The sequence below is a fragment of the Cyprinodon tularosa genome, unplaced genomic scaffold (assembly GCF_016077235.1).
Source record: "Cyprinodon tularosa strain WSP-4 unplaced genomic scaffold, ASM1607723v1 ctg210, whole genome shotgun sequence".
NCBI lineage: Eukaryota > Metazoa > Chordata > Actinopteri > Cyprinodontiformes > Cyprinodontidae > Cyprinodon > Cyprinodon tularosa.
In genome coordinates this window covers 2,888,608-2,902,517 of record NW_024038779.1, presented here as the reverse complement: position 1 = coordinate 2,902,517, position 13,910 = coordinate 2,888,608, and positions in this window count along the sequence as shown.

Below are 13,910 nucleotides of genomic sequence, written 5' to 3'. Positions count from 1 at the left end.
ATTGTAACCCATAATATGTGATCACATTTGTAATGCAATATGTGATATAGAGTTCTTATCAGAAAAAGATTAAGTGGAGGATAAATGCATAAAAAACAAGAAACTGTGCATTAAATTATTAATTGATACCCAGTCAGGATAGGAGGCAACCATTTTACCCAGAACAGAGGATGACCTGAATTACTTTCTTAAAACCTGGATGAAGTTTTTATTTGAAAATGTTCTGATTTAAACTTAATTACCATAGATCTTTTACATAGAATGAGATTTAGATTCTGTGCAGAATTTATGACAGTTCCCTTATAACCACCAGAGGGCAGACAAATACAGCCAGATTTTCACCTCAATGGGCAGATACTTTAGATTAACATCAGCATCAATCTGGACTTTTCCTTGAACTTTGTTTTTTGGTTACATAGAAGTTGTGACCCTCAAATGATGTGGTTGCTAAAGGCAACACCATAAAACAAAAAAATCTTAAAAGGAGAACCAAGTGCATAACCAGTTATTTCGTCAATGAAATGTGACAAGGCAGAAATCTAGAGCATAGGCCAAGTAACGAAGTATAATTATGTCATCACAGTACTTAAATTGGTTTTTGGATTTTTTTTTTTTTTTTTTGTTCTTTTGGTATATGTACCTTACCGTAGAATTTATTCTTAGGAGGACTTGTCACTTTTATTCACTACCTTTAAATACAAATAACTTTATTTTCAACTCTTCAATTTCTCAAACAGATTAAGTAAGGAGGAGCTGCAACAAAATGTCAAAAGTCAAATGGCCATAAAGAATCTGTCCAGTAAAAGCTTAGTTTGTTTATAAAAAACAGTAATTGTAAAAACATTGCAGATGCATGATCCGATTCTGAGACGCTAGACATTCCGGCTTTATTAGATCTTCAATTTAAAGTTAAGAATGTTTCAAGTTCTATTTCAATTTTAATGCTATTTGCAATAATGCTGTAAATTTCACAGTTCTAGAGTATTTAGCTGCTTAATCAGGATTTCTGTTCAGTTCGATCTATATTATCCTGTCTGAATTATTTTATTTAAAACAAAACAATACTGAGTTTGTTCTTTTTTTTTTTATGTTTTATGTAAGAACAAAGTGAACAAAAGAGGAAAAGGAGCCTCTTTTATGTGTATATAACTTTTATTTGAGAATATCGTTTTTGAAGTTTATCTTGGATGATTTAACTCAAAAACTTAATTTTGCTTTTGTACTTTATGTACAGTGTGAACCTGTAAATTTTTCACCTAAGTCAATTAGTTCAATAGGTACTTTTACTTTTAACAAAATCTTTTTTACACAGATATCTGTACATTTGTGTGTACTTTTGATACCTCTGGTCCCAAGACTATATCAGGTATCAATGGGTAACCAGGTCTGCCTAAACAGGAACAAATATTAAGGCAGAAAACAGTTTTTCTTCTGTCATTTTGCCAGTTTCTGCATAAAACAACTAAGAAGGTTTATGGCTTTAACTGATTTCAAGGTTTGAATGTCTAATGCAGTACGCCCTTGACACTTTCTCTCTTCAGACAAAAGAGTTCCTAACTCTGAAGAACTTCAGGTGACTATTTTTATTTAGTGTGATTTTGGTCAACATCCTTGATCTATAGTGGAGTCCTAGACAAACAGGAGAACAGCAGCTTTAGGATTTGCGTGATAAAAAGGTCAGGCCTCTCTTGAGCTATGATGCCAATAAGGTGGATCATGGGCAAGGTTAGAATTGATATTTGTTATATAAAATGTTATATAACGTTGAGATCTGCACACATTATATTCTTATGGGGACAAAAGCTTCACAATTACACTACTTTAAAAAGTAAATGTAAATATTTGAGGCTGATTCATTGTCAGCTTGTAGGAACAACTACGTGAGAAATCAAACATCATGACTGAATTAGTCACTCACCATTATTCAACATAATTAAAAGAATAAATTGACACCAAGGATCAGTTTAAAAGGGTAACACAGTAACAGATAATCTGCTTAGTCGTGTTTAGCTTGTTGGGTTTATTTTTGAATGCATTTATTCTGAACATCCATCCATCTTGTAGATTTATCCCTGATCCTGCGTCCACAAAGTGGTACCAACCCATGGCACTTCCACCTCTTTGCTTAACAGCTGTGAAGTAATTGTTGAAATACCATGTTTGAGCAATTTCAAACATATATTATCTATTCTGGTGCACATAGTCTTGTGCTTCATCTATGCATAGATTATCATTACTGAAATTGGTTGATTTGGGTGTGTATGTATGGGGGGTTGGGGGTTATACAGAGTCTTGTTTTTGTCTATTTCTAGAAGGAAAACATTATTCAGGGTGAACTTGACTGAATAGATTTTGTTTGAATATCCTTGAGCTATGTTTAGGCAAGTGGAATTTAAACTGCTATATTAACTCTTCATATCCAACCCAAGACTCATAAGCACTACAATATATTTTTTATGTGTCAGACAGCTCCTCCAACCACAGACTAACAGGGGGGGGGGGGGGGGGGGGGGGGCGTGTCTGCAGTTATTTCTCACAAAAGACAAGGAGAGAAAACAATTAAATAAAGGGTAAGCAGGCATGCAGAATAACATCGATTTTTAAAAATCCATACGTCCAGACCTGTTAGAAAAACAGCATTGTAAAACCTTATGACTTTTGCACAGAAGTAAAGAAAATGCTTATGCATTCCCACTTATTGTTGTTCACTTTAAATTTTTCTGACTCTAACTAGTCCCCCAGTTTTCCACCGATTTCAACAATTTTGGTATCAAAACGTTCAGCTTGTTCAGGAGAATTGTGCTATGTCTTTTGGTAAAGATGTTTTCCGTAGTTTTCGCGATATTCAACTTTTTCTGCAATTTTTTTGTCCCATTGAAATGCATGTAGAATTCTTAGATTTCAGCAAAATTCAGCTAAAACTTCATCATCTTTGACCTTTAACTACTTCAGCATACTTTCAGCTAGAAACACCATTCAACTTTTAAAATGTTTCCGTATCTTTCTGCTGTTACTGTTTAACTCGGCTTTCAGCTAACTTTTAAACAATTTTTACAGATTTTCAAATTTATAATGGAAGTCTATGGACGGAATGTTCAGCTGCTAGAGTGTGCCACTCTAGCGTTTTCAAACATTTCACTCATGCCGAACAGCTTCAACTCACTCGCACATTTTTTACTTTATCTAGATAAATTTTACATCAAAACGTAGGGATTTTTGTCAGGATTCAGGAAATGTAACCCTCTTTTGTGTGGGATTTACAGTTTTCCGACAGTTTGGCCCAGACCACGAAGAAGTCCACACTTCCCCAATAGAAATCCAATGAGAGCTCTCTGAAAGTCCGAACTGAAAATTCAAAAAAAACAGACTTTTTCGTATCGCTCCCATTCGGGAACCATTCGACCTAGCAACATGAGCCTTGTGGAAGTTGTTCCTCAGACCTTCCTAGCACTCACATTGAAGGAAGTGTGTCGATATCTTTTATCGTTTAGCTAGGAAAAAGGTTTGTTCGGGGGTAACAAATCTGTCCGAACCCCAAAATCAAGATTTTGACAATTATACACTTTTTTACATCGTCACCACGCCTAGACCAAATATTGTAGAAATATGAAAGTTACACCAGTTGTAGTCCAAAGTTTGCCGACGCTCACGGTGAAAGAATTTTTTGAATACCTTTTACGGTTTTGGCTCACCGCTCGTTTGTTCGGAGGGAAAGTTTTGCTTTTGAGAGTTCTGCTCTACCATTGAGCTGCATGTTATTTAAGGAGACCAGCAGGATTTACAAACCTTTATATTTCTCCTTCCCATTAAGGCTGTAAATGAGCTACATCCATGAAAGTTACCCCAATTGGAGACAAAGGATAGCTGTCGCTTAGACTGAAAGAATTTTTTAGATACCATTTACAGTTTGTCTTCAGCACTCGTTTGTTCGGAGCTGATATTCCCATTCAAAAAAGCCTGAGAGGAAAGGAACGAAAGTGAAGCGCGTTTCTCTCTTTCACTGACAGGCTCGTTAAGCGTTGTCAAGGTAACCGAGCTTCAAAGAGATTTTACCTCTGCCACTTTAAACAGCACATTTTAATCTAATGGAGGGAGACAACACTGATTTAACATTTGGAAATGGATACAATATGACTACTGGCCATGACCCTTCCCTTCACACGCAACCCTGATAGACTTTCAAAATAAGACTCCGGGGACCCTTCAAAACAAAAGCCCCTACATTAAACTCATATTTTTGTTCCCAGCATATGGCTAAACATTATGACCCAAACTCAACCACTTTTGTAAAAATGAGACTCTAGGGGGTTTTCAAAACACACCCCACAGAAAATTTCAAAATAAAAGCCTCCCATTGCCACTCCATCTACTGCCATAATAACAAGGGAAAAGAGTGATTTAACGATTGGAAAGTCATCAAGTATCACTGCTGGGTCTGACCCTTTTCTCTACACACAACCCTGCTAGACTTTCAAAATAAGACTCCAGTGACTCTTCAAAATAAAAGCCTCCATATTGTACTCGTGTATTAATTGATGCAAATGGCCCAGCATTATGACCGAAACTCTACCAGCTTGTTTCTATTAGACTCTAGGGACCTTTTCAAAACATACCCCAGAGCAAATTTCACAATAAAAGTCTCCCATTTACGCTCTAATACAGCATCTATTCACCCAATAACATGGAAAACCAGTGATTTCATATTTAGAAATGGATTCTATATCACTGCTGGGCATGACCCTTCCCTTGACACACATCCATGATAGACTTTCGAAATAAGACTAAAGGGACTCTACAAAATAAAGCCTCTTCCTTACATACACTCATTCATTGTGCCGTATGGCTCGTAGCTATGACCCAAACTCAACCAATTTCTTCAAATTACACTACCAAGGCCTGTTGACCACACACCTCAGTGCATATTTCTTAATCAGGTTCTAAGATTTACACTGTAATAAAGCATCTGCTAACCTCGTAACATGCAGCCTAAGCCTGCCAACGTCGCTGTCATCAACACAGCGGCTTGTAACATGCAAGTTAAATTTTTTGATAAATTCAGCTCCTTAAGTGGTATTAGCTCTCTTTCTATAAGCTTCTCTCTCTGTCCTTTCACTGCTTCTAATGGTCAGTCTTGCATATAGGTTTGTAGATTTTCAATCCTCAAATGATGACCCTGTTTACTTTATGCTGATCAACCGACATTTTAAATATTTTCAAATTGTTTTGCCAAGTCTTGACATTTCCACAATTTCTACATTTTGATACTTATTCAATACCATCTTCCTCAACATTTTACTTCCCATCCTTGAGCTACTCATTTTTTCTTCAACCAGATAAGATTCAAGTTTTTCTTTGTAATTTCTTTTCTGATTCAGCTAATTTAATACTTTTCAGCCTATGCTGAGAACTTTGGCTTCATTCTACTCTCTTTCTGGACAGGAATAAAGCTTTTCTGGTTGCTGCTATTCATAACACACCTCATATGTTTCTGGGCAGTAGGTGGCCCCCCTTCAAAATTTCTTTAGAATTTTTTCTAGAAACTTGGGAGACATTATATTAAGACCCTTCTAGTGCACACATTCAAGACATTTTTTGATATTATGTATGGTTTGGCTGTGCAGCTTTTAAGATGAGTTTGTTTCTGCCATTTTACTGCCAAATGATTCTACCCTACAAAATCTTCAGATGATTCAATTGTTTTCTGCAGTTTGAACTTTCTGATGACTTCCTATCACATTTTCATATGTTCTTCAGGTAATTTCAGCTTTTTTCATTCAGCAAAAAAAGCATTCCCACTTTGCTGTTTCTCCGAAACAGCTTTTTCTAGTTTAGTCCTGCTTTAACGAACACAATAGTGGGAGGAAGTAATGACGAAATAAATCCCAGGAACATTTTGTTTAACTTATTCAAAGTCTCCAAAATCAGAACATTGTGTTTGAAATTGCTCTTTAAGTGAGGCACACCGTGGCAAAAGTCATAGTATTGATAAGGCTGCAGCAGCAGTAATGTGCAGTTACAGGCTGTTGCAGAACCACCTGTTCTAATACCTGCAGTAATACACAGTGGAGCTGAAAACAGTGTTTTCAGTGCATGGAGGAGATGTCGGACATCACTACCACGGATCAACCTTCTGGATTTTGCATTGCAATATTGATTTTTGGGAAAAGAAATATACCTGAGTAATGTTTGTAGAAAACAGTTTCATGATAACAGAAGCCAAGTGTTTTTGATAAAAGTGAAAGAAAAGAAAAGACAAAAACAAATCTCTACCAGAAATATCTGTAGTCTAAAATACTGGTCCACAGCTGTTTCATGAAATAAATTCCAGACAATGCATCCTTCACTTTTACAGGCATTGTCTCAAGGTAAAAAGAGGAAAAATGCTTTTATCAGTTTTTCATACTGACTATATCATATGGGGATTACAAAAAAAACCTTTGGTTTTAAATTGGCTGAATCTAATGTATTATCTTGCCTCCTGTAGTACCACCAACCCCTACATTTGTAAAGGGTAGGGAGTCCTAAATGTATCTGTAGAAAAAAAAAATAGCTTCATGCTCATTAAAAACAGATTCTTCAGCAGATTAGTGGTAAATGAAGGGGTATATGTACAGTAGCTTTTAAATAAGCTCAAATAGTTTCTCACATTCTTTTCAGTTCAATTAAATTAATTTCAATTGATTTATTGCCATTGTCATAATACCGGTAGATATATAGCAATGTGTAAAGTGAAAAAGTAGTGTGAAAACCTGCTCCGGGTCGTATAACCACACCGTAAGTGTAAGGAATAATTTTAGGACAACAAAGAATATCAACACAGAAATTGTTATTTGAGTAGCAACCTGTTTCTTTCGGTAATGCAAATTCCAGTTCACACCATTTCTAACAGTGGAATTCATTGGTTGTATTTGATGAGGTAGAGAGAGGAAGGGGGGAACTCTCAAACAGTTTTGAGGGTACAGGCTGTGGACCAGTCTGGTGTTTCAGGGTCTTATATTCCTGCACCTCCTACCGAGGGCATAAAGTCAAACATGCGATGACCTGGATGTCACCAATGCTTCACAAATGCTTCTGTGGGCTCTTTCAGCATGTGATGTAGATAATGCTGGTCTCTGGAAAAGTGGTCCCAGTCACCTTCCCTGCTCTTTTTACCACCTACTGGAGTGCCTGCTGGTCAACGTTAGTGCTTCTGGAAAACCACATTAAAAATCCAGGTCCTGCATGTGTTGATATGCTTTTCATCGTGCTGTTGTTTCAGATCATCCAAAATATCCACTAGCTATTTAAAGCTAGAAACTCTCTTCACCTCCTTGCTGCCAATGGAGAGAAAATAATGGTTTAGTTTTTTCTTGCACAGATCTTAGATAATTTGCAAGGTGAACAATCAAGATCAGGTTATTGTTGTCACACCGAGAATAAAAATGCATTTATTCATTTCTCATGAGGACTACATTCTATGGGGAGATCAAAGGAAACACTAAAGGACAGCTGTTGCTCATTAGTCCTGCATGATGTCTCATTGTTGCTGCAGTGTTGTCAATTAACTTCCATAATGAACAATATGATTTGACCAATAAATGGTGGAGAAGTCATGTTTTAACTGACTGTAGAGCAGTGGGCTAAATACATATCCGTAGTCAGGAGACAAGAGGAGATGCGCCTAACTTTTTACTAAGTTAATCAGTAGCTATGGTTAATCAGAATTAAAAGATAAATAAAATATTTCTTTCTAGTTTTATTTAATTGTCACAATGTCCATTAGATAGGTCTCATGTAAACCAATGTGTTTTGTTTGCGATAATCTTTAGATGTTTTAACAAATATAAAAAGGAAACATGTTGATCCTTCTGTTTAAATTGCAAAGTTGCAAGACAACTTTTTGAACTTTTAAGCCCCTTGTTATGTGTGAGAAAAAAGTGCAAGAGTATAAAAAAAAAAAGATTTCTTCAATTAAGGCTATCCCACAAAATAACAAATGTAGAAGAATAAATTGAAGTCAGAAGCAATGCTCCTATTTATAACATTATAATATTTTGTTGATTTATTGCATTAATCAACATAAAGTTTATTAATTCAATCAAATGACCTAATAAGTATATACGTAACTCATTTGGTGAAATGAGGGTCAATTAATTACAGCAACAAACTAAGTACAGAGACTAGAAAGTCCTTATAAAAGTATGATTTTCATATTTGATAAATTACAATATTATCATGACATCCAAAGTAATTTCACCAGGTAAATTGATTACTCATAGAGTGAGTTTCATAGCCTTTATTTCTGTTAATTGTTAAGATTTGTGATTAATGACACAACTTTAAAGATTCAATTATCATAAACCAATAGAAAACATTTTTAATACAGAAATATCCTCAATACATGCTGGAACTTTGTTTTCAAAAGTTACCATAATTATTTGTAAAATGTTTTACTAAATATGAACATACCTTCATATATCTAAAACATTCATTTCCGCCATACACAACATATATAGTATAGTTATTTTTTATATATATACATTATAAAAATCTAAACACATTAAGCATTTATAATAGAATCTTTAGTTGTAAAAAAAAAATACCCTGAAAATGCTCTTTTTCCTTTACAAGTACAAAATAAAATCTACAGCTGGACTGAGTATTGTTTGCACATCATACATGGGCATATTGAGTCTGATTCATTTAAAAAAGTAGTGCAAACTGGTGCTTATCCTCTTCGTCACATTTTCTGTAAAATATGAGTGAGAGTGCAAACAGAAAGCAATCATATCATATATAAAACAAGCAGTATACAGCAGCAGACAATAAATTAAAATGGCTATATAGGACCATGCCACACAAGTCAAACATCAATGAATTATAATAATAGATTTGAAGGTGACAGGTAGTTTGGCTTGTTGAAAGGCCAAACAGCAACAGAAATCTGGCTTTATATGTTTGATTTAGGACTTGATTTATTTGTTTAGCAGGAGCTCAAACTCTGCATTCAGTGGACTGGCGCATTATAGAGCAAACAGAGACATACAAGACGGCCAGACCTGCTTAATAATACAGTCAACTTAGAGAGTCTAAGGAACTTAACTGTAGTACCCTGATAAAAGCTGATGAATGAGCATGTGGAAACTCTTCTGAACAGCCTCAGATTTAATAAGGAGATTCCCTTTTACAGAAAAGGAACAAAACATTTATTTTTTTTTTTAAGTGAAAAACTTGCCTTTTTTAATTAATATATTTGTGTTTTTATTCAGTTTATCTACATTTGCTGATGACGTAAAGTCCTTTATCAGAATGTGTATGTTCTCATTACAGTGTGAGGGAGAATGAGTTTTCTCTTGGTGGAAAACACAATGTAAGCAGAGACTAGGACCTGCAGGGCCTTATAAAGCCCTCTGGCATACCTAAAAATAGTCAGACATGACTCAAGCAGAACGTTGTATGTTTCCATAAACCTGCTATTTGCCAGGGCAACTGATCTTATGACACAACTGACCGGATTTACAGACTGAATGGGTGTGATTTTTTTTTTTTTTGGTTTCAGATGTTTTTTTAGTCATGTTGGAAAATGGTCATTCATTTAATTCTACTTTATTTCTTCTTTTTTATTCTTACTGTTAGTTGAATAATTCCTAACTGGGGCCCGCTGTGTACTTTACTAAAAGCAACAGTTAATGTTGAGGCCTGGCTAAACATCATTAAGGCATTACATCAGCAAAACTCCTCTGAAATATCTCAAACATAACAGAGCAATAAGGCATGCTTTTCTTATCGATTAAGAGGTTTGTTTGTTTGTTTGTTTGTTTGTTTTTTTCAGTCCAAACTTACTAAAGGCTCGGTAGTGTTATGAGACAACACGTCATAAAGCCACAAATGAGATTTGCGCACAACTTCTGACGTTAAGATGCAAAAGTAGTTTGTGAATATTAATACACCTGATTCACATTAAATGCTAAATAAATAGGCTTTTATTGTCTAAGGTTTTTTTCTTTCTTCTTAACTCAACCATACCTTCTGCAAATACAGTATTTTATAATTATCATTCTTCTGTATTTTGCCCCTTTTGATGTGTTTATAGAAAGCTAAAAACATTAGCTATTTAGATGCACTTTGGCATTTTCATACACCAAGATTATTAAATAACTAATTCATAATCAAAATAAAGTAATCAGTTAAATAAATAAACCTTTTATCTTTGAGAGGAGCAAAGGTTGATCAGTGCTGGTTGTTCAATCATGTCCCATATATGGAGGCCCCACCTCGAAACTGGAAAGGTCTGTTCTGACAGATATAAAATAATGTTACATAAGATAAAAATAATACAAATCTTAAAGTAAATGCTGTTTTTCAGGTCAATGTACATCACTTGGATCTCATTCTCATGAACTTGCCTATGTAACTTGAGTGTCAGATCCCTCAGTCTTGTGACCCACAGCGCTGTTTTACAGCTGTCTGAGCTTGCTCTAAACACTAGAGCTAGCAAAGATAAAAGTTGTCAACCAAAAAACAGACTTAAATCACGGGAAATTGGAATTTTGCTTGATTTTTTCAGAAAGTTTTACATCTACAGTATCGAGGAGTCTTTTTTTTTTGTTCTGATAATCATAGCTCATAGCTCATATAGCAATCTGTAGCAATCACCTCAATAAAGGACACAAACAAAGGACACAACTTTAATTACTATAATTTTCAGCTTTTTGACACAGAGGACATTTGGTTTGAAGAAGGCTGAAGGAAGCCATCTTTGTTTAAAGAAAATGGCCATCGCTGAGCAGAGAATTAATTTTGCAGTTTCAGCTCACAAGCATCTACAACTCTTTCCAGAGAGGTTTTACAAGAACACTCATCATGATTCAACTGGCCAAACACAAAACCCATACAAGACAAAATTATTCCACTAACGAGGAGGATGGACCTCCATGTTATCTAAAAACATCAGTGCTTCAACTGCAGATTGCTCTGGCGTAGGCTGATAGAACTCCTAGTTAATTGTCAAAAGGTTTCAAATAAACTGAGCAAAAGTCTGGCTTGTTGTCAGAGAACAAAAAAGATAATACACTCAACTAATCCATCATATATTTGTTTCTCTAAAGTACAATTTTGGCAATTATTATGGCAATTAATTTTACAAACACAGCCAACCAGATAGCATTTGCGTTCTGTGCCAATTATTACACATTCAGTGTGGACAGAGACACAACTGGTGTATGTTATTTTTTCTATAAAAGTTCTCAAAAAAAGTGTAATATACCTACATTACTATATATTTTTAGAATAAAAAGAACATTTGTAAATTTCAAAAGAAACTTAAGGAGGATGTTCTTTTTCCGGGTGGATCATCAAAATAAGCGGTCCTCCTAATTGTCAATCATTCTGGTAATATGTTTACATAAGGGCCTCCTACGTGCTTGTCCCCATTTTCACTTAGCATGGGTGATTCTGACATAGTGGAAATATTGCAAATCTTCTTTTTGAAAGTATGCCTGTATGAGCGATGCAAACAGCAACTTTTAAAAAGTGTGCACAAGGATAAATGGGCTCGTATGAGTTTAATAGACGTTCCCTCACGGGAGTGGATACAGGGTTATGTACGTGTATTTTATATTTTTTTATTTTATTTTTTTATGTGGAGAGACTTAGACAACTTTTATTGTCATTTTGTATACACAGATTGTATACTTTTCATTTAGTACAGCTTTAATACAACCTCCATAGCTGAGCTGTTGATGAGCAGTAGAGCGTGGTTAGCCCGGTTCTTCTTGAAGTCGACAATGATCTCCTTCGTCTTCTTCATGTTCAGAGTCAGGCTATTATATTTGCACCAGTTCACCAGCTGCTCCATCTCCTCTCTGTAGTCCTGGTCGTTGTCATCTCTGTTCAGGCCCACCACCGTAGTTTCATCTGCGAACTTCACAATGCGATTGGTGGTGAACCAGGGGATGCAGTCTTGTGTCATCACTGTAAACAGCAGGGGGCTCAGGATGCAGCCCTGAGGAGAGCCTTTGCTTAGAGTGATGACATCAGAGGTGTTCTGTTTGACACTGAAAATAGAGGCAAAAACGAAAAAAGAAATTAAAATAAATAAATGAGGAAATTATGCAAATGGTCAAATCTAAAAAAAAGGAATCGCAGCAGCAAATTTTGTCTCATATTTTGACTTGTATCCATAACTAAAATTTGCATATGATCTGGATCATTTGTAAATTTTAATGAATTGTTCCTTAGCATGAGGTGCCCCTTTGGCAACAATTTCCTTAAAATCCTTTCACGATTTCATAAATAAGGCACTGCATGTGTCTGCAGCCTCTGGTGTTTGGTCTGCTCTCACTTTCTTAATTTACTCTACAATCTGCTTTCTCACTATTTTTATTTATTTTTTTATTATTTCTGTGGTTGCAGTATTTTATTTTGCCTGCTTTTCTTAGTATTTGCGTATTTTGGAATTAGCATCGCACATGTTTTTGTAACTTGTTGTGTAGTTTGCACCTGCAGCCACCTGTGGATGATGGCCAAAATGTCTCGCTATGAGAGTCCAAAACATGGAGAGAATTTTGTGACAGTACAGTGTCGCCAGTTGCCTTAGGGCAACTAAAGCAAAAAATATATATAAAAAATACTGGTCAATCCCCCGCTGGTGGCTAAAACTTACACAGTACGCTTTTTTTTTTCCAAAGCTAAAAATTAAAAATGAATAGGTGTTTCTAAAGAAAATCAAAAATTCCAAAAAAAAGCTCTCATTGCCTCTTTTCATGTGGATACCGGTTTAAGTGTTAAGTGTTTCTACTAGATATCTTGGTCAGCAGTAGGGATTTTGCTCAGGGTGGCATGTATGCTGAAATAAAAAATTCACATAAGAAGAGCACATCATGCTTATTTCCATGTCTAATTATATAAACTCAAAAGTGTTTTATACAAAGAGTAAATATCCTAAGATGTAGCTAATTCATAAGTACTGTAACTACCCTTACTTGAGCATATTTTTTTGCTACACAACCTACAGTACTACTGTTCAGGAGCTAGTGCATGTTGCTGTTTATTATTTCTCAACAGTTGGATAAGTTTCGGTTTGCATCGTCATTTAATTCACAATTTTTGTTGATTAAAGGTGTTTCACACAGCTGGTCCATTTCACGCATACCTGGGTTGGCCAAAGGGAGAATCAGGAGTTTTCCTGAAGCACTGGGAAGCACTGGCCTGGGATTGGCCTGCTGGCCTGCTTCTCTCTCTCTTTTTTTTTTTTTTTAGTTAGCAGTGGCGTGCCTGTCAGAGAGAGTGACAGACCAGGCCACTTCGGCCAGTAGCATTTGAGGAGGGATACAGCTAGCAGAGTGTGTAGGAAGTTGTGTGATGTCTGTTTGGTGCTGGCTGCTGTGATGTGTAGCTACCATGCAGTGCAAGTGAGGATAAATAGCAAAGAACCCTGTCTATGAACGTATAAGAAGAGGGAAGGCAGTGCAGAGAGGGAGAAAGACAAAAAAGAAAGGTGCTGGAGGAGGAGGACGTGGCAAAATGCAGAAAAGTAACAGATTTATTAAAGCAGTAAAGTTATAGTATATTCTAACCTTAGAAATTAGAGCAGGTCCTTCTGGATCAGTGTTTCCCAAATTTCTTTGACTTCTGTTCCTCTTTGGGCAATTTTTTGTAATTTGAGTTCCTGTCTCAGTAAAAAGTATTGATGATTGTCCAAAAGTGGAACATACAATAACTGAAATAAAGACTATTTTACTTAATCTTTTAATATTTTTTTTTATAAAAGTATGCTTTCCTTCTCAAAAAATAAATAAATAAATATGTTGTCTGGAAGTTAGTAAGGAATCAAAATAAATACAAAGTAAAATCCTATTATAAACCTGTGTTTATAAAAATTGAGATTCCCTATAATCACATTTAAACTTGATTAACTGGGAACAAAAATT